The following is a 21,663-nucleotide window of genomic DNA, read 5'->3' as shown; positions in this document are numbered from 1 at the left end:
TATGCTATTTTATGTTCACCGCCCAGAGAGCTATTGCTAGTCGGGCGGTATATAAATTTAATAAATAAATAAACAATAAAATAAATAAATAAATAAGTAAAACTGACCATGGGGGTGGAGGAGGGGGAGGGGAGAGGAGAGGGAAGGAGAAAGGGAGGGGAGAGGTGAGCAGAAGGAGGGGGAGGGAGAAGAAGGGGATTGGAGGGGGAAGGGTAAAGGAAAGGAATGGGGAGGGCAGGTTTGTTCATAGGCATGCTTATTGAGTTCAGTAGTATTTACTCCCATGCAATCATGATAGGTAAAAACTGACCATGGAGAGGAAGAGGGGGAGGGGAGGAAGGGGGAGGAGATTGGGTGGGTGGGCACTGTGCAGAGGGGAAGCCCCTTTCCTTTCCAAAAGGAAAACATTGTGAACAGTGTCATTGGTTTTCAGTGTTTCCCCCACCTTTTTATTCTACAAGAGGCACATGTAGCCTCCCACCCAAATTTAAACCAAAGCTGTCCCTGGCCACATCCACACCAGACTGTTATTTCACTTTAGAAAGTCATGGCTTCACCCAAAGAATCCTGGGAAGTGTAGTTAGTGAAGGGTGCTGACAGTTGCTAGGAGATGCCTTGTTCCCCTCACAGACCTTCAGTCAGAGCGGCTGCCTGTTAAACCACTCTGGCCACTGGAGCTCTGTCAGTGGAATAGGAGTCTCTTCTCAGCACCCTTCACAAACTACACTTCCCAGGATTCTTTGGGGGAAGCCATGACTGTCTCAAATGAAATCAAAGTATGGTGTGGTTGTGGCCCCCTGATTAGCCAAGCCCAGAAGCTGTAAGTCTGGCTTTTGGAACACTGACAGTTGGTTCTTACTGAGCATGCCCAACATTATCATTCAGTTCAAGCCAAAATTTATTAAATTAATTAAAAATCAGCCAGACATTTTTTTTTAATTTTTAAACTGCAGAAGATGAATGTCAGCACATGGGGCAAGGTCAGTAACAGGATTACAGGTACCCTGTGAACATTGCTGATTTTTAATGAATTTCAACAGATTATGAGAACTCTGAGAACAAAGTCCAAAAGGGCTCTGGTTTTTTTTTCTCTTTCTTTAGACTTTGAACTCGATTCATTCTGACTGTTTTGTTTATCGCCATGAAAATGTACAGGGTTGTTAAGCAAGCTTTTCTGAGTTCAGGACTATAAGTTTTTGTAAGATTTTTTTTTCAAATGAGCTTATGGGAAGCATCAAAATGGGAAGGGGGGTATTTTCAGTTGAACATTGCGGAATGTGAAAAATCCATGCTAGCTATAGTATACAGCCACTCCCGTGGTGGTGTTGTCGGGTTCTGGTTAAGGCACACTATCTGTCTGTTATGTACAATATGCTATCATGAGCATAAGACAAAAGCAGCCACTTGAGAGTGGAGCAGTTCTGGTGCAAAAGAAGATGATTCTGGGAACAAGCACAATACCTGGGAGACCAGGGTTCAAATCCCCACTCAGCCATGAAGCTCACTGGGTGACCTTGGGCCAGTCACCACCTCTCAGCCTCAGAGGACGTTAATGGTAAACCTCCTCTGAATACCGCTTACCATGAAAACCCTATTTATAGGGTCACCCATAAGTCGGAATTGACTTGAAGGCAGTCCAATTCAATGGTGTTGCTGCCAGACATCGTTAGAGCTCCAAGCACTCCAATATGTCATTATTCAGCCTAGATGGAACATTCACCATATAACAAACACATCTCTTCTTCAACCTTCCCTTGTAAATAATAAGTTCCATTAATGTTTTGAATTTACAATAGGTAAGGAAACAATATCAAATAGGAGTTACACTCTTTTATCATTCTTGGCAGAAAATGAACCAAACTAACTGGAAGCTATGTGCGTGTTGAACATCTTTCTAATATCATACATCTGTAGGAAAGATGAAACAATTGAAAGACCTTATCTTGGAGCAAGCAAGAGTAATTGCAGGATTTGATACCATGTTATATTTGGTATTAGTCTAGGATGGAAAAACCAGTTTCAGCATTATTCTTGGCTTTCAATTACATGGGAGTTAAAATCTCCACATGCGATAAAATCTGAACATTCCTTTGTTCACATGCTGTAAACTGACCTACTGGCCTACACCCACAGTAGTTCAATGCCACAAGTAAGGCTAATTATATGGCTATTTTGAGGAGTCCAGGAACTTGTATACGAATATACTGTTACAGTCACATATATCACATGTCATCTTGAAGTAAATGTGGTTGTTTGGGTCCACTTTCAGTATGTAAAATCCCTCAACTTTTTTCATTTTATTAAGTCATTTGATCCCGTATACACATGGCTTTTGAAAAGAACACAGATCAATGTTTTGACAGAAATTCACCCATTCATATGTCCAGATATGTTCAGTGGAAGACTGGCGAACAGCTGATACTCCTCACACTTAGGGGCATATCTATGTCAGATTTAAACTAGTTTAATAGTAATTCCTTCTGTCCAAGGAAATCCAGGACCTGTTGGGTTTGGGGTTGTTTTGGAGAGGGGGAGGATTATAACAGAATTGTGAACATGCTCAAACTACAGTTCTTAAGATTAGTTGGCAGAAGCCGTAAGAGGTAAACTGATGTAAAACAAATATAGTTTACACATGCTCTTAACCTTTCTACTGTTCAAAACAAGGAAGTAGTAATACCCCCATTATGAGTAAAGCTTAAACTCAGAGGCCACAATTTCACCCAGGAGCACTTAAGCCCACTTAAATTAATGGGCTTCAGAATGCCTAACAGTGCTGGAGAGTAGCCAGAACCTACAAATAGGGGGTTCTTTTGCATGTTTTAACAAGCATGCAATCAGGAATGACAAATGAACTAATGCCACACTTCTTCAGAACAGCCTTGGTGGTGACTTTGTGTCTTATTCTGTCATGATGAATAGGCAAATCTATTGAAAGAAAAGCAGGTGTTTGGGGAGTCTGAAATCCTGGGTATGATCATCATGGTCTGTCCAGAATAACTGGGTGTAGGTGATAACTAGTGATGAACCCAAGAGCCCACATATACATTAATTTCCAAATAGAGCTTTATTGTCAGTAATGAGGTGTTTGGCCTTAATCACATTAATGTCTTCCGTATTGATTCCTATCATCTGAAAAACTTTTCTCTATGCTTTTGAATAGCCTCCCATACAGCATCAAGAAACTTTATGGTAAAGCTTACATTTCTCACTGCTCTGTGGAATAGTATCTACTGCCAGTAAAAATGCCAGTAGTTCACTAAGAGCTGGTTCGCACATAACAACAGCCAAACTATTGTTGTTTCCAACAAACCACAAGCTGTAATCTAGATTTGTTATTGGGTTTGCAGCTTGTGGTTCGTCTGGAGGAGGCAAACCATGAGTCCAGGTTCAGATAACATGCTAAGCCAAACCATGGCTTAGCTCATGGTAGTGTAGCAGCAGGAGGACCAAGGGAGGAACACCGCAGCCACAATCTCCTCTCTAGGAACTCTCACTCTTGCACATTCGCACTGAGCCATAGTTTGGGTTAGCATTATATGTGAACCAGTTCTATGTGTATTATGCACAGATGATCTTTTAGTTATGGGCCTCTTTACTCACTCAAGGCTACAAATTAATATACATGTTTACTTTTAAAATATCCAGATCTACAGTACTTGGAATAATATTTTGGAAATGTGAGCAGGTGTTCCCATTCATCCTTGTATCACTTCATTGGTTTCTGAAGTGTAACTGTGTAATTGTTAGTGAAGATAAAAGACATTCTCATATATTATTTGCTGAGAAGTACACTTTCATATGAAAAAAATGACTATGTATTATTAAAGACTAGCACTCTTGACTAAAAGCTCTTTGCTAGGAAGAAAATGGTATTAATGTAAATAGGATTCATTTTCAAATAGTGTGTTTGAGATCAATTTCTGATCAGGAGCAGCCAGGAGGGATGGCACCATGGGCCTGGCCTGCTAGCATGGGTGCTACTGCTATGTATCACAGTGTTGCAGGGGCAGGGCAAGGCAGCGTCAAGGGCGTTGTGGGGGAACTAGCAGGTGTGCTAGATTCCTTCACCAGTGTGCCCATACTGCCCCAACCTCATCGGAAGTTATGACCCCAGAGCCCAACAGTGAGCAAGGTTCAGTCTCTAGCTATGGAGTCAGACCAGGCTCAGGGCTCTCAGTCTGCTCCTGGAGTCTAGGAGACTACTGAGCCTGATGCTGACAGACAGGAGCCCACAGAACAACCTCCCATGCCACCAGGGCCTAAAGGGTCAAAGCCAGGACCCTCTTGGCCATCTTCCCTTGAGCCTGGGAAGCCTAATGCCCCGCCCCCAGCATCTCACTGGTCTAGTGGCTCAGGAAGCGCACCAGGGAGGAGGCTATGGAATGGAGGAGGAATGTCCCATCTTCAGACCAGAAGATTGGCCTGCTAAGACTCTGAAGTTATCCACAAGAGGGTGGAGCCTGGAAAAGGTAGTCTGAGGGCAGAGACTTAAGAAGACTCAGAATGCCCTCAACCTTTATTGCAGCAAGGTGCTTCCTGGAGCTGTCTGCAGTGCTGTGTGGGATCCAGCATCAGACCTGCACACAACAGCCCTGCCCTGCACAGCCCCTGCACCATTCCAGTGCGCAACAGTAATACGAGTGCTGGGAGGCCAGATCTGCAGCACCACTGCCCCCTCCCTGCTGGCTGCTCCTCTTTATGAGTCCATTGAACATATCATATTCAAACAGTCAAATCTGGAAATTCTCCAAAAGAAAAAAAATGTTGATTCTAATTGGGGGACAGGGTGCTTCTAAAGTAAAAAAAATTAAAATCTTATTCTCTAAATATATTCCTTTATGAAAATTCAGATAAATGGTAACACTCCCCCATTGGGAGTAGGAGTAATTCTACAATGCAGAGATGCATGTGTGAGACCTCTGGTGGGCAAAACAAAAAATACCCCTGAATTCTTTTGGCTAGATTTATAACATCACAATCTTTGGGTTAGGATCCATTCTTTGAGGATGAAAGAAACTTCCCTCTTACGGCTATGGTGCTGATAGCCCTGATCTAGGGCCAGCAGGCAAGTCAGACAAGCAAGACAAACAGCAGTTGGGCAGTGCAGAAGGGGACCATGCTGACCTTTTCTTAGAGGAGGGAAGACAGCCACATTTGAGAGCTTTATATCAGATGATGGTACCACACATAGGCCCTTTGGTGTCACCTGACTTCACAAGCAAGGAGGTTTCAGCTGTCAGCTGTCTCCCCAGACCAGTAGATTTCTGGGCTGTTGTGTCTCTCTTTCAGCTGCAACAGCCTAGAATTCCATGTGTTCCAACTGTCCCTGTTTATCAGGCTGAGCATATATTTTCAAGTACCATGGCAAGGCTATCCTCACTACAGCAAAGTTTCCCTTGCTCCCCATTATGTTTCATTGACATTTTGGGCACACCACTGTTGTAGAATGTCAGGCTCAAACCAGGAGCCCTGCAGAACATGCAGTAACTCCCTGTGACCACATTCACACCATATATTTATTCCAGTATTATTCCACTTTAAATAATCATGGTTTTCCCCGAAGAATCCTGGGAAGTGTAGTTTGTGAAGGGTGCTGAGAGAAGTTAGGAGACCCCATTCCCTTACAAGAACTGCAATTCTCAGAGTTTCCTGGGAAGAGGGACTGTCATCTAACAACTCTTACAATCCAGTGCAGCTGGGCTGGTTGGGGCTGATGGTAGTTGTAGTCCAAATCTTCTTGAGGGCACCATCTTGGGGAAGGCTGCTCTATGTCTAGTCAGATATTGTTTGCCTTTATGTGTTTATTGTACAGATAGAGGAGGGAAGGGGCATGGCTATACCCCCAGCATTACACCCCTCCCCTCTCCCAAATGTCTGTTTTACATTTTGAGGTGTGAGATCCCTCCATCTAATTTGGCGCCATTTACCTCTCCCACTGTAATCCTGTGTGACATGGGTCCCACTGTTCAGGAAGACCCTCTGTCTTTCTGAACAGGGCTTTCAAAGGCTACAGGAGGAGGGAGGGAACAGAAAGGTCAATTGTGCAAGCTGACTTCTACTTGCACAATACTGATTACAACCCATTATGTGTGTGTTGTTATTGTTTTGCCTTTGTGAGCAGAGGTGTAGTCGTCCAGGGTCTCAGGGGGTCGTAGATCCTTTACTTTTTTGGGAGCAAGGTCCCTATGTCTCCAGCATCCTACAAGCCAATCAGCATGAGAGGGAAGTGTGTTAGCTGCTGGGAAGAGTCTTCTAACATGTTCCTTGCCCTTTCCTGCAGGTTGGAGCCAATCAGAGTGAAAGGAGGTGAGTTAGCAATTGAGAAGACTCTTCTCAGTAGCTAACACTCTCCTCTTTCATGCTTATTGATTCCTAGGCATTATCAAGGATCTCATTTTCAACCCCACAGCAAAAACAAAAAACAAAACAAAAAACAGGGAGGGGGCATGGCTGTGATTAACATAAAGGGACCCTGACTTCTGCATTTGCCATGACACTAGTACTGTTTGTGAGAAGTATATATTGCACTTTGTTTCCAAAATTATTTTTTCAAAGATTTCATTAGTCATTTACTTAGTTTATTGACCAAGATTAGAAACCTCTTAAAAAGACAAGAAATTTGCTTAAACAGAATTTGTTTTGCGAACTGTTTCCAATGGGAAGCTATATGTTGCAGCCATCATGGTTAATGTTGCAGCCATCATGGTTAATTCAAATGGTTGTATATCTATAAAAGTTATTTTTACAGTTCTAATAATCCTTTACTAATTATGCCTTTTGTGCTCACTGTTTTATTAACAATACAGTCTTTATTGTTCTGTTTCTATTCATAAAATGTTTATAAATGCAAAATGTACATTATTTTTTCTCTGTCTGGGAAAAATAACATTTTTCTCTTTCTTTTTCCAAGCTTTATAACATTTCTTAAAGTTCTTCATGGCATGTGTTGTGATGTTTGGTTTCATAACATGCATAATTAATTACAAGTAATGACATCAAGGGAACCATTTTCTTTTGGTGATTTAATATTTATAAATTAATGATGAGAAATACAAAGATACGAGATTAGCTATGTATAAAAATAATTGGTAGTTTTTATATTTATAGAAATAATGCATGGAAGACAAATATTTGCTACTGAAAGTGAAGAAGGCTTTGTGTTAGTTGAGCAGAATTGTGCTAATTTTTATTCTTGTTTCCAAGTATTAGCAATGAATTTACTGTTGAAAAGTGTGTATAGATGCTATTTAGATTTGGCTATAAATTATGATTTGTATCAATATTTAGTCATGCATAGAGTAGATCCATTAAAATCAACTAGGCTTCAGTTAGTCATGTTTAACTTAAGCCCCATTTATTTTGGTGTATCTATGCTAAACATCACTATACACATTTGCCTGGGAGTATGTCCCATTGAACCCAATGGAGCTTACTTCTGAGTAGACATGTATTCAATTGCAGCCTAAGGCTGCAGTCCAAATCCCACTTAAGTAAGCCCCACTGAATTCAATAGTACATACTTCCAAGTAGATATTGTTAGGATTGCATTATTAGTCTGGATTCAACCCATTGGCTTCTTGTGACTTCTTCAGATGGCCAAGGCCAAACTCAGAAGAGAACTGAACTGTGTCCTATTCAACTGCATGAGGACTGCCATAACAACCACCTCTTTTTGACACCCCCCAACCTTGTTTTGTCACATCTGCTTAAATGATAATAAAAATGAAGACCCTGTTTTAAAATGAATAAATGAAAATTTAATTTAATTTATCTCATGAAATAAAGCAATAAACACTCCACTGCTCTTAACATTTTCTATTCTTTTTTATTCTTATCAAACCTCAGAGCCTTTAGTCTTTTTGCCCTTTCTGTACACCAGCAACGTGTAGCAAGCCAGTCCTTAGCACGCAACATAAACTCTCCTAAACTGATAGAGGTTGAACCTCATGCAATTTCCCAGCCAAGTGAGCTAGAAAGAGGGACATTCGAAGATCCAGGGAATACACACCAGTAGATGTCAATCACTAGATGGAATAGGACATTTCCTCTTTGTATTTACCACACATAATTTTCTTAAGTACTTAAATACTGCCTGTCCCAGCAAAATGGAATCCTGAAACCCTCAGAAAAGGGCAGTAGGCTGCTATCTGGTGTGGTCCCTTGCATTCTTGTACATACTGGTTGGTTGGAGAACGGCATCACAACATGTGGAGAAGTGTGAATTTCAAAAATTAGTTGTGTTTTCATTTGTGCACTGGTTCGAGAAGTGCAAATTAGTTTCTCATAAAAATGCAGACGAAATTGAATTTCTCAGTTATCCCTATCAGGTAGTAGCAAATATTTTAGTTAGTGGGAGAATGGGGAATCCCCTCACATAGGCAGCTAGACAGCCTGCACCTCCTGGCTCTTCTTGATGATTGAGGGGGGTTGATGAAGGTTCTAAGGGGGTGATGATGCCAAATGACCTCTCTCCAGACTCTGCTGCTGCTGGTGGTGTGGCTGTTTCAATCACTGTAGAAAGCATAATGAATGGACAATATGATGGACACTAATAGTGAACTCAGTTCTCCGAGCGTGGTTTCTTATATAGAAAAAATGGCACCATCCATACACAAGAAGGAGGTATCAGCAGGCTTGGAGGAACCCCAGGCTTTGCAGAAGTACAAAGAGGGGAGAGCCAAAACAGTCTACTGAGGATGCTTGCTGTTGGGAGGGGAGAAAGGAACAAAGTGTCCTGGGAAAGGGAATGACAGGATGGAAATTTGAATACTCCACACTGTAACATTTTGTTGCAGATCCTACTTGTCCTTTCTATTTGCTTACATCTACATCCTCTTCATCTACATCCATTCCACTTTTTGCAGTACGCTGCACACATTTATTTGAGAATGCCTTATTGATTTTAAAATAAGCCTGGCTCTAAGTAAGAAGCCTTTGGATTGCAGCCCAAGTGAGGAAAGAAAGACAACAAGATCTGGCTTTACTATGAACCTGTTTGTTACAGTTGTTATTTCAGTCTCTAGAATGTACACATGTTTTTGGTTTAACTGACAATGAAAATTGTATCTGATTCATACATTATAATTATAATTAAATTATATATCTTATAATGACTTCCCTATACCAATATCTAGAATTCTCTGATGGAGACATACAGGCTTGAAATCAATGCACTGGATGACAGTGAATTATTCCATTAAGGGATTTTCATAGAATCTTTAGAAATGAACAACTTTGTCTATTTCCAGTCCACTGCAATTTTGCATGTGCTCACTCCTACCTTTCTGCATTAATCTGTTATTTTAAAACACACACACACATTTACATTTAAATATATATTTTTAAATGCGTTTTCTCTCACAATATGCATTTTAAAATGCATTTTTATTCTGCTTTGAGCCAAGTACTGGGTCACAACATTTGAAGACATTTGAAATCTGATGGATGGCTATGTTCCAGTCCATACATTAGTGTGTGGATCAGGTCAGTTTGTACTGGAATTTGCAAAGACTGAATTTCCCCAAACATCACTCAGATGTTTCAGACTATTCTTTCTATATTTGTTTGTTTGGTAGCTTCATGGTGCTGCACTTTTATTCCAGAACATGGGGGGACACCTAAGAAACAATGCTGGACTACAGACTGATTCCATGCCCTGCTACATCAAATGGCCTGCTTCTGTCTGGAGACATACAAGAGTCATACCCATAATTTATTTAGAACAGCCTGATCCAATGTGACTTGTCTATTTCCATTACTTTTGTGTGTTTCTACCTACAGTTCTGTTCCATTCCTGCATTCATCTGCAATTTTAAAAGAATTATCTCAAAATAAATATTAATATCAATATTCTAATACATAATATTATATTAATTTTCTCTCAAAATATGTATATTGATGGTATTTTGATATGTATAAACTGCTGAGAATGATGACACAACATTCAGAGATACAAAATCAAGTGCCTTGATCAAGTTCTTATTCATGCAACATGTTTTTCATGCAGGAATTTGCAAGGGTCAAACTCCTCAAGAGTCCCTAGTAAATACTCCATTTAAAATGACTTCGAGATCACAGAAAAAAGGGCATATTCTCATAGCCATTGATCAGTAGATTTTTAAACGCAGGTTGTACACTGGTATAAAATGAACCTATATAAGCTTGTAGTGTGCCATGGAGATTTCTGCTTTGGTTATGAGCTATTAGAATCATTGAATCATCAGCTCCTACTGGGCGGAAGGGTGGGATATAAATCTAATAAATAATAATATAGTTATTGTACAATTGAACTATGGAATCTAGGCAGCTGGGCAGCACAATCCACAACATTTATTCCCCTGGAATCTATATGTGGTCTAAATAAATACTAGTATTTTTATTATCCACAAGATGATCCATTTGAAAGATAAACACAGATGCAGACACAGCCTTTAATTTGAATAAATTGGTTGGTTTTTGTGGGGTTTTTTGGCAGGCCTTTGGGGGGAACAGTCTCAAGTCTCTCTCATTTCCACAGGAGTACTCCCTATGAGACTTAAATCATATTTAAAGTGAATCAGGATGAGCAATATGTTTCACTGTGTTTGCTATGATTAGAAAATAGGAAGAAAATGAACAAGTTCTTATTAGCTAATAAAAAGGCAATTAATCCTACCAGGATCTAGAAGGCAAAGGACACACAAATAACTGAGAAGGATAAATGCAATGACATTTGGACTCTACTTTTAAAATAAAAATCCCCTGACTTAACCCGCAAGGATTCATCTTTGGCCACAAGATGCCAGTGGAACAGTATCTTCCCATAACTCAAATACTTTGCCTGAAAGGATATCACTAGTAAGAACTGAAAGAGGAGAACCAGAGTTCAGTTCCCAATTGAAAACTATCCTGTACATACTTTTTTTCTTCTTCTCAAAAGACACAGAGGGAAAGGATGTTAAATCACTCTAAAATATCCAGGCAAATGAGTGTCTCTTGTTATAAGCACCAAAGAACATCTACTATAGAGATATTTATGAAGTCTGTTAAAAAACAAATGGCTTTGGAAGTAATGCAACTACTTGTCAGCCCTTGGGTACACTTTGACTGGGAAAATAAAAATAACAAAGAGTGCCTTAAACTAAATATATACAAACTTCAAATTGCTGTGGCATTTCTTTTAGAATTCTGAAACAGGAAATATTGTTAAATACAACTTTTTAAACAGCAAGTAGGGTTACAAATTTAAAATAGCGGCTGCAATCCTATGCACATCACATTGATTCAGTGGGGCTTGCTTTCAAATAAACATCAGGCTGCCATACCCATTTCTATATATTTTTCTCTTATTTCACCATAGCCTCCCTTTCCCACTTCCCTGCAAAGAAGAAACGTTTTTCTGCAAGTCTGCTATTACTCTAGCTCTATGACTTTGAGTCTGCCAGAGGCTGACACACAAAAACCACATGGAAATGAAAAAGGGAAAAAAGAACAGATGTGTGGGTAGGCAGATATTATGCACTGTGCACGCACAGTGTTGTCATGCAGTCTGAATGTGCCAGGTTGGTTGTAGAGCCTGTAAATTCTTTCTTGTCCAACTGAAGAGGGGAGGCTCCTGGTGGTACCACATATGCATTCCTTCTCCACATCCAAAAAACTTGCAAGTTTAATTAAAAACAACAACTGTGAAGTGAGATTCTGCTTAGGCCAGAAATTCTAAGCTGTATAAACAGAAAAACAACTCTTCCTGAGTATTGCTATGTTATCAGCAAAGTAACAATGTACAGTAGCAATTAGTCTGGATTAAGGGCACCTGAATATTATTTCATGTCTGTGTCAATTATCATCCCTTCCTATTCTCTGTACACTTCTGTGGAGCACCTTCAAAGGTGTTTCTCCTTTTCTCCGTGTTCTATATGGGATTGAGTAATCATATATATATTGGGTAATTCAATATAATACATAGTAATCCTTAACTTTTAGAATATGCTAAGCATTATGACGATTGACTCTTATGTCCCTTATAAGATTAAGCCATTACAGTAGCCTCCAAGTGAGGAATTATAAATTCTCTTAACATATTGTTCTGCTTATCAGCATCATTTTGAATTCTTTTTGCTAATTGCCAGATAAGCATTTTCTATGAAGGCAGAACCAAATTTGCTCTAAGCAGTCTTTTTCAGTTGGTACGCAAAACTGAAAGATTCACACATAAAACTAAACAATGGTTTAGCATTATGAGAACAAACTACAATGAGTTTGGGGCTTGTGCACTCCCCTTTCATCTCCTCCTTCAGCACATCCATGGGGAGACTTGAAGCTTCTACTTCCATTTTAGATTGGTGTTAGGGTGTTGCCTGATCTGGTTAATGGAACTCATAAACTATGTTTTGAAAGTGGTTTGTTTCAACTAACCAGAATTAAGATTAACTGCAGTTTCTTAATCTAAAATGAAAGCGGAAGCTTCTGAACTCATGGCTGTGCCAGAGAAAGGAAGAGGTGGGAAGCATGCAAGCCCAAGGCTTATTGAGGCTCATTGTTATAATGCTAAACTACGGTTTAGTGTTACACCAGAACAAGCCCTCTATCTAAAGGTCATGCTACAATCTGACATCAGCCTATCAAAAGGCAGAGGCGAGTCTTTGCTCTCTGTGGGTAACTAAACCCAGAATAATTATTCCAATACAAAATAAAGGTAAGCCACTTTGAAAATAATTCAGTTCATATAATTTGTCCATTTTGGGGTTGATGTATCCATTAATTGGGCAATATGTGCAATTTCCAATATTTGTATTTGTTTATTGAATTTATATACCATACTGTCTGAAGGAGCCCAGCTCAGCAAACATATTAACAAAACAGTTTAATAACAAAAAAAAACATTCTGAAAACAGTTGAAACATTAAAAAAAATTACAGTTAAAAACATTATTGCAGTCTTCTTCAGCCATCAAATGCCTAGGTAGACAGGAATGTCTTCAAATTCTTCCTGAAAGTCAATAGTGATACACACAGACACACCTCACTAAGGAAAGCATTCTACGAACACAGAGCCACCACTGAAAAGGCCCTGTAACGGAACAACACCATCTAGACAGACCTGGTTTAAGTAGCCATTCTCTGCTACTTGGAATTGCTAAGGTTCTCCCATGTTGAGAAAGGACCATTCTTGCTGCAGACCACAGATTTAACAACTAGATAGACACATTCTGCATTTGGTACATTCTCTTATATAGTTGAAGAGTATAGTTAAAGCATTACATTTAAGTTCAATTCTTGTTACTTGAATACTTGGGCTCCTGCTGGGAGGAAGGACAGGATATAAATCAAATAATAAATAAATAAAATATATGCAAAGCTTGAGTCCAATAATTTTCAACTTTTGGACAACACCCCAGTATAAACAGAAAAGAAAAAGAAGTTGCAGTCCTCTCTGTATCTTCACAAATAGGTTACTTGGGAGTGTCTTGGATATGCTTCAGGACAGAATGTTCCTTCTTCATGAGGAGAGGCAATTGAAAGAGATGGCTTTCATCATGAGTGTCAGATGCAAATGATAGGCAGATGTGATAGAGCTGGTGCAGCTGCTGGAGATGCTGGTACACTGCCAGTAAGTGATGACATGGCCAAGTTCCATGTCCAAATTCTACAGAAGACTTATTATTTCTTTTCAGTAAGAAATATCATTGTAGCCGTATATCCAGGGTGGGGTTTCTGGAATCGCTATGCCTGTCATATCAGAGATATACAGGCCAGGTTTCAAAGTAACATTAAACTATAGTTTAGCGCTATATAAACGAACCTGGGTGAGCCTTCGGCACCCACACATTTTATTTGTCTGGAGCAGCTGTGAGAACACTAAGGAGCTGTATCCACTTCCTGATTTAAAATAACCACATCACAACTAAAGCAGGAACTGCAGTTAGTTTAAACTATGGTTTATTCAAACAAACCAGGATCACAAACTATAGTTTGATATTGGCTTGTCTCAATAAACCAATAATCCATAGTCAGGGGCATAGTTGTCCAGGGTCTCGGGGGGGCTTAGTCCCACTTTTTTGGGACCAGGGTCCCAATGTCTCCAGCATGCTACAAACCAATCGGCATGAAAAGGGAGCATGTTAGTCACTGAGAAGAGTCTTCTAACATGTTTCCTTGTTCTTTACTGATGATTGGAGCTGATCAGAGAGAAAGAAGGTGAGCCAGCCATTGAGAAAACTCTTTTCTTTAGCTAACACTCCCCCCTTTCATGCTGATTGACTCCTAGAGATGTCTATTGTTGTGGGAGAAGGCACTAGCAAGGATCTCATTCTCACCCCAGGAGCAAAAAAGTGTGTGTGGCTGTGACTATCATGAAGGGACCCTGCACTTCTGAATTTGCCACTACACTACGTACCATAGTTTTCAGTAAGACTAGATCTCTTGTCACAGAGCTAATTTCTGTCTCTAAACCCAGGTCTCTTCCAGTTAGCAGCATGGAAGCTGAGTGACAACCACATCAGTCACTGAGATATTCTTAGGGGATGATGTCCATATTAATGGCTTTCCACAGAAACTCTACTAATTGAATATCTGATGGTACCTGGGTGTGGTGGTATTCAAAGGGATTTGCAGCTAGTTAAAGTTAATGTGGGAGAGGTACAATGTTTCTTGCAAAATGGTTTGTAGAAGAGATTTAGTACCAGTATCCTAAGAGGCAGGTGTCCACATTATACAGAAATTTGGTGTTTAAGAACAAGAAGTCCTTGTGCATATTCCCACCTGTACAGATTGATAGGAGATGGCGTTAAAAATCTACCCCCCATTTGACTGCTTTCTAATAAGAAGCTTAATTGTGTGGTGACTTTCCTAATGATTTCCCTGAATCCTTAGCTAACAGTTTGCCTGAAGACGTTCATTATCATGACTGGGGTGGGTGGAGAGGATCTGTGGCCTTCCAGCTATCAAATGACTCCAACTCCCATCAGCCCCTGCCAACATTGTCAATGGTCAGAACTGATGCGAAGTGTAGTCCCATCAACCACCAGAGGGGCACAAGTTCCCCATCCCTGCCCAAAGCCTTAGTAGTTGTAACATCAGCTCATATGGTGTCAGAGCTGGGAGTCTTGTCTGTCAACAGAGAAGCTTCATCAGGATAAGTTCTTAGACCAGAATTTTCATTCAGGGCAAAAGTAAATTCTTTGTTCTACAACAGAACTGGAGAACCTTTGGCCCTCCAGATGTTGTTGGACTCCAATTACCTTCAGCCCCAGCCAGCACAGCCAATGATCAGGGATGATGGGAGTTGTAGTCCAGCAGCATCTGGAGTGCCAAAGGTTCTTCAGTCCTATCCTGCGGGGTTAGTCCTCCCAGCTTTCTGCCCTAATCCCATACACCCAGAAAGGACATTAATTGTATGTCTGAAAAAAAGTTGAAATTCTTTCCTGAAAGAGCCCAGAGATAAGACAAAATCAAGCCTCATTTGTGGCATACAACAATCCTCTCTGGGCAAGAAGGTTTCCATGGCTACATTGTCCAGGTGGTTAAATACCATTGTGATGGCACACTAGGAAAAAGGCATCATTGCTCATTCAGCTAGGGGGCCACTACTTCAGCAACCTTTGTTGGCCACTTTTCTGTGGAAGAGATCTGTAGGGAAGCCACATGGACTTCTTTGCATACTTTTGCATGACATGACAAGTTCAAGCTTCTCTCATCCACAGATGACACATCTGCAGTGCTGGAGCCTGGATAATTATTTAATTAGTAGTGCCATGGGTCAAGGGGGTTTCTGCTGTGCCACTCAGTCTGTGAGAGCAGGATGCCCCCCCCTCCCTGGCCAAGTTGGAAGTTGACCCTACCTTTCCCAAGGTGCATTTCCAGGAGTGTCCATCTCAAGAATGGGAATTTACTGTAAGTCAACATTTCCCTATTTCTCTATGGAAGGAGATAGTATTCTATATGTAACCAAAAATGTAAAAGAGCCTTCAAATATAATGTGAAAGGATTGTATTCTTTTCTCCTTTTGTCCTACATACTTAGGACAAAAACAGAAAAGAATGCCATTATCTATTCATTGTGGGAAACTAAATCAATGGTGCAGCCATGTCTGTAGTCATCTTGTTAGTTCTGATTGTTTCATTTTAGATGGACTGAGCAGAACTAGGAATGGTACTGAGAAACACAAAAAATGTAATCATTTTATTATTTATTTATTTATTATTTGATTTATATCCCACCCTTCCCCCCAGCAGGAGCATCATCTGGCATAGATGGAGTATTTTTGTACAAAATGTTAAAAATACTACAGCTCTTCAGCTTAAAAAAAAAAGAGATGGTTAACTGGAAATATGAGAGAGGTATATGAAACCATAAAAGCTCTTGAAAACTCTTAACAGGGAACAGCTGTTCACTGTTCTACACAAATATAGAACAAGAGGGCACCTGATGGAATTTAACAAGCAAACAAAATTAGTGATTTTTTTTTCATTTGGGTTACATAATGCGCAGCTGACATGAAAGATACTGTGCATCTAGCAGTGACAATGGCCAGTAGTATTAGAACTTAAGAAGCCCTCCTGGATCAGGCCAAAGGCTCAACCAGTCCTGTATTCTGTTCTCATACAGTGTAATCCTGTGTACACGTATCAAGGGGTAAAGTCCATTGGATGGGGTTTTGTAAACCAGTACCAACACCGTGAACATAGCTTGGTAGCTAAATGGCAGCCACTGTGATCCTTTCAGAAGAGCATAATATGGTGGCAAATAGTCTCCCCAAGTGATCAGTTGAGCTACTGCATTTTGCACTAGCTGCAGTGTCTGGGCTAACCTCACGGACAATTCCACATGGAGTGCATTGCAGTGATCAAACCTAGAGCTTACCAGTGCATGGACAACAGTGGTCAGGCTATTCCAGCTGAGAAACAACCACAGCTGCTTTACCAGTCCAAGCTAGCACAAGGTACTCCTTGCCACTGAGGCCACCCAGGCCTCTAGTAACAGAGATAGACCAGAAGCACCCCTAGACTATGAGGATGCTACCTTTGGCTAGAAGGTGTCACTCTTAGGTGGATTTGTAGCTGGTTGATGGACCCAGATTGTACCCAAAGAGTCAGCATCAACGGCTCCTTGTAATCTTGGAGAGAAGTGACAAGCAGGTGCTCTCCTAGACCTGGTATTGTTTGACATCTTTGGACTTGGATGACTTGGACAATGCCACCAAATTGGGTGGGGTAACCAGTACCTTAGTAGACATAAACAGGTTCAGTCAGATCTTGACAGGGTGGGGAACTTGGGCCAAAGCTAACAAAATGAATCTCAACAGAGATAAATGTTAAGTTCTGTATTTAGGTAGAAAAAAACAGATAGATAAATACAGGATGAATGGTGCCTAGTTTTTCAGCAGTACATGTGAAAAGGTTAGCGCGGGGTACAGTAGACCACAAGCTAAACATGAGTGAGCAGTGGGTTGCAGCAGCTGACAAGGCTAATGCAATTCTGGACTATGTCAACAAAAGTATAGTGTCCAGATCACAAGATGTAACGGCACCACTCTATTTTGCTTTGGTCAGACCTCATCTGAGTACTGACCCCAGTTCAAGGCACCACAGTTTTATTGACAAATTGGACCATATCCAGAGGTGGGTGATCAAGATTGTAAAGGGCCTGAAGACCAAAGAAAGGTTGAAGGAGCTGGGTATGTTTAGCTAGGAGAAGAGATTATTAAGAAGCCATGTGCAAATATTTGAAGAGTTATCACATAGATGATACAGTAAATTTGCTTTCTGTTATTTCAGAGGGTAGGATCCAAACCAATGGATTCAATCTACAAGAAAAAGGATTTGGAATAAACATTAGAAATAACTTCCTGATGTTTTGAGCTGTTGGAAGATGGCAAACTCTCCTTCATTACAAGTTTTTAAGTAGAGACTCGATGGCCACCTATCAGGGATGCTGTAGTAAGTGGATTTCCTGCATTGATGGGGCTGGACTACACAATCATATCATTCCACTCATATCATTCCACGCTAGTAGGAACCATCTCCCTGAACATGGTTGTGAGGTTTTAATTTTATTTTTATAGATTTGATAATTGTTATTAGGGATGTGCACAGGTCCAAACATTCATCTTGTATCTGTGGGTTGTTTTTTTTTAAAATCCCATGTGTCTCTGAGTTGCTCTGTGCGCTCTCCACTTCAATCTGCTGTATATAAAATGAGGCACAGGAGCCCTTCCAGAGTGGATTAAGCCTGCCAAATTGCAGACAAATAGGCTTGGGGCTTTTGGTACTGGAAGTAAAAGGGATTAACCTTTCTCCATTACCTTTAGAGAGGGGCCGTGGGTGGGGGTTGACTTTCTTACCTTAAAATAATTAAGCAGTGGCCAAGTAGTGGTGCGTATTTTGCTTTTACATTTTTTAAAACATTGCAGCTTCGCACCTGCCTTTCCTTGCTTGTGTCCTCTGAAACACCTTACAGTACAGGCTTCTGATAGGCCTCGCAATGTCTAGAATGCTGCCTGTGGAGTTCTGAAGAGCTATGGTGTGTTTTGTTTTCTTTTGTTTTGCTGGTAGTGTTGTTAAAGCGGAGAGAAGCAGGTTTTTTTTTTTTTTAAGTTTAACGATGCTTTTAACTAAAAAAATATATTGTCCACTGCTGTGCAAAACAAAAAAGCACCAACCCAGATCTTTTCAGTGCTCCAAAGGCAACATTATGGACAGCTTCACTTCTTGCAAATCTCATGGACCCAGAGAAATACAAATATATATGAAAAAATATTAGGGTTGCCAGGTCAGAAGCATCCCAAAACCTGAGATTTTAGGGGCGGGCCCGAGTAATGTCACGGGGCGGGCCTGAGTGATGTCATTAAGCATGATACATTAAGCATCAATCACAGTTGCTTGGAGCATACAATTAAAAAAAATATCTGACTAGAAATTAAGCTAGACATCTTAGCTAAAAGATGGAGCCTGGGTAGGGAACATTTAATCTAGCCTACTTGCTTTCGGCAAGAAGGGTTTAAGTGCCTCCAGGGCAGGCCAGTCACCAGAAGGTCACTGTAGGAAGAAAGGAGCCTAGTGTTGTGGAGATGTTAGATGGGAGCATTCGGGAGTAAAGATGGATGCCCCTGAAGGCTGCAATTCTAAACACACGTACTAAGGGACTAAGCCCCCATAGAACTCAACAGGACTTACTTCTGAGTAGATATAGTTTGGATTGTGCTGTCGGTAAAGCTTGACTAGGGATCCTCTGCAAAGACATCCATATCCAAGCAGAGTTGGCAACCCCCTGCCTGGAATTCCCTGCCCTTATCTTTTAATGTGGCTGCTCCAAACTTCTTTACAGATTTGACCCTTCACTTCAGAAAGAGGTCTGAGAAATGAGTAAGAGTAAGAAGATTCTGTACCCTTTCTGTCTTCATAGATGCTCTCATCCTTCCCCTGTGCCCAGCAGAAGCTCTGGGCCAGGCAGGACGCAGTGGCATCTCATAGAGGACACCCTCCCCTTTCATGGGGTGTATGATTTGTCCTGTCCCAGAGCAGATTTTGGGGTGGGCACCCCCAGTACTTATTTTTTTCTACGTGTTTTTGTCCATTTTGATTTTGCATAGATGCCCTCCTCCGTGCTCTGCACCCAGCAGCAGCTCTGGGCCAGGGGGGATGCACTGGCATCTTGTAGAGGACACCCTCCCCTTTCCTGGGGTATATGATTTGTCCTGTCTCAGAGCAGAGTTTGGGGTGGGCACCCCTAGTTACTTATTTTTATGATTTTATGACATCATTATGTATTTATGATAATGTCAGAAGCCTGATGATTTTGATTGCATAAATGTATTGTTATTCTTGACGGGGAGAGTCCCCTGATCACGGTGATATATCATACAGGGTACCCCAACATATATTTTGGGGTTCATAGACATGTTAAGTTTGGTTTGAAGTCGGTGTAGTTGTCAACTCTTCTTTTTTAGTGTTTTGAACTTTCAAGCAAATAAGGAACTGGGAACTAGGAACCAACTTCAGCGTCATATCAGTTAAATAGATTAAAGGGGGGCAGCTGACGTTTAGGTGTATATCTCGGGAACCAGACCACCTAGAAACTTAATTTTTTTTAAATTGAAGCTGAGAGTCCGGAGATTAAGGGGTGCTAGCCGGAGGGTCCCCCAAAAGCCGGAGACTCCGGCTGAAATCCGGAGACCTGGTAACTCTAAAAAATATAGACCTATAAGGTTCGACAAGTACAGAAACGACAGATCAAAGTCTGACAAGCACGGAAACAACAGATCAACACAAGACTTTGTGTAGGCCCTGATCCAACTTGGGGTGTGTGTGACATTCTGTTATGACTGAGAAGGGGGGCAATGACCCCCAAATAACTCCAATTCATCTCATTATTTGGCCCCCCACTCCAAGCCAATGCATATCCCTATTTATACGGTTAAAGTTTCCTAGGAAGGGTGATTTTTGTTCAGTGAAACTGCAGTCAGTTGAATGCAATGGGGGTATGTGGGCCGTCTATTATGTTCTTTGGGTCTTCGAAGTTTGGGAATCCAGAATTCTTGATGTTGATTAGTTACAGTCTACTACTTCCTGGAATCTGAAAATAGTAAACACGCATGGATCTCTAATCATTTGCAGTGGGTGAAGACAGCAAAGCAGATGGAGAAAGACCCCTTGCCTTCCCCATCAGGGGCAAATCATCCAAGCACACAATGGATGTGCTGCATTCCTGGGCAGGGTTCTTTTTTCCTTCTCCCCACCCCCTTTTTTACTGACCTTAACCAAAAAGCAGACTCTCTCCAGACAATTGGCTCTTCTTTTTACGGTACAGTGCCCAAGCCACTTCACTTTCCACGCATGTAATCAATGTACAATTCCCATGAAAGCAATCCTAAAATTGCATTGTTAAAGGAAGAACAGACCAGAAGCAATCACTTCTCTCTATCTTATGGTTATTTCTACTCTAAAAGCACTGTGCTGCCTGATGTCTCCTAGCTGTGTTCCCTCCCAGGCATTCAGTCCCAAGATTGCATTTAAGTATTTAGAGGGACAGCAAAGCACTGTCATTTTGTGTGAAACCCAGGGTATTATAAGCTGTAGTTTTTCATTGTTGCTCCTTATCTCTTCAATGGGACAGATGTGTGAGGAAAAAAACTTATTTCCTCTTCTTCCGGTGCTATTTCATTGCCGTCTTTATTGACATTATGCAGTGAACTTAATTTCTCTATATTATACTTGGACATGTGATTAGTTACTGGCCTGCTCTGTAGCAATGTGGTTGATTTTGGGGAGCTACTGTGAAATCTGAGGCTGGTGGCAGGTGTTTAGATTTTACAAACTTGGGTCATTATATATATTCTAAAGGATGAAACATAGGCTATTGTCTGGTCTGTGGAAAGGTTCTAATAACTGGTTTTTATCAGCTTTCTGTAATACAGTAATAAAAAGCTGCATCAATGCGTGCATAAAAAAGGGCCTTTCTGTCATATACCCTTCATGATTTCTTTGATTAAAACAGAAACAATTCAGGTTTTTTTTAATACCCATAAACTCACACCAAGGATTCCTGTCTGAATGCACTACCCTTTACATATTAATGAAGTTTTCTTCTCTGCTGAATTCATATAGTCTGCAAGAACCATGCAAAACGAACATGTTGCCTCAGCTAAGCTTCAGCAAAGCTGAGTGAGAAAATAACAACAACAACA

At 40.7% G+C, this 21,663-nt stretch overlaps 1 protein-coding gene across 2 annotated transcripts in view; it reads left to right on the top strand.

Annotated features, from left to right (window-relative positions):
• Positions 1-9,655, top strand: part of LOC133383081 (uncharacterized) — a 66,277-nt gene extending 56,622 nt beyond the window's left edge. The window contains exon 5 of one of the 2 annotated variants that reach the window (XM_061623084.1): positions 9,606-9,655. The gene's annotated coding sequence lies outside the window, so the exon portion shown is untranslated. Of the gene's footprint in view, positions 1-7,595; positions 7,730-9,605 lie in introns of those variants that run through there. The other variant, XM_061623083.1, reaches the window with a different exon arrangement.
• The last annotated feature ends 12,008 nt before the right edge of the window (positions 9,656-21,663 follow it).

Source organism: Rhineura floridana, chromosome 4, assembly GCF_030035675.1.
Source record: "Rhineura floridana isolate rRhiFlo1 chromosome 4, rRhiFlo1.hap2, whole genome shotgun sequence".
Lineage (NCBI taxonomy): Eukaryota > Metazoa > Chordata > Lepidosauria > Squamata > Rhineuridae > Rhineura > Rhineura floridana.
This window is presented reverse-complemented; position numbering and strand designations above follow the sequence as displayed.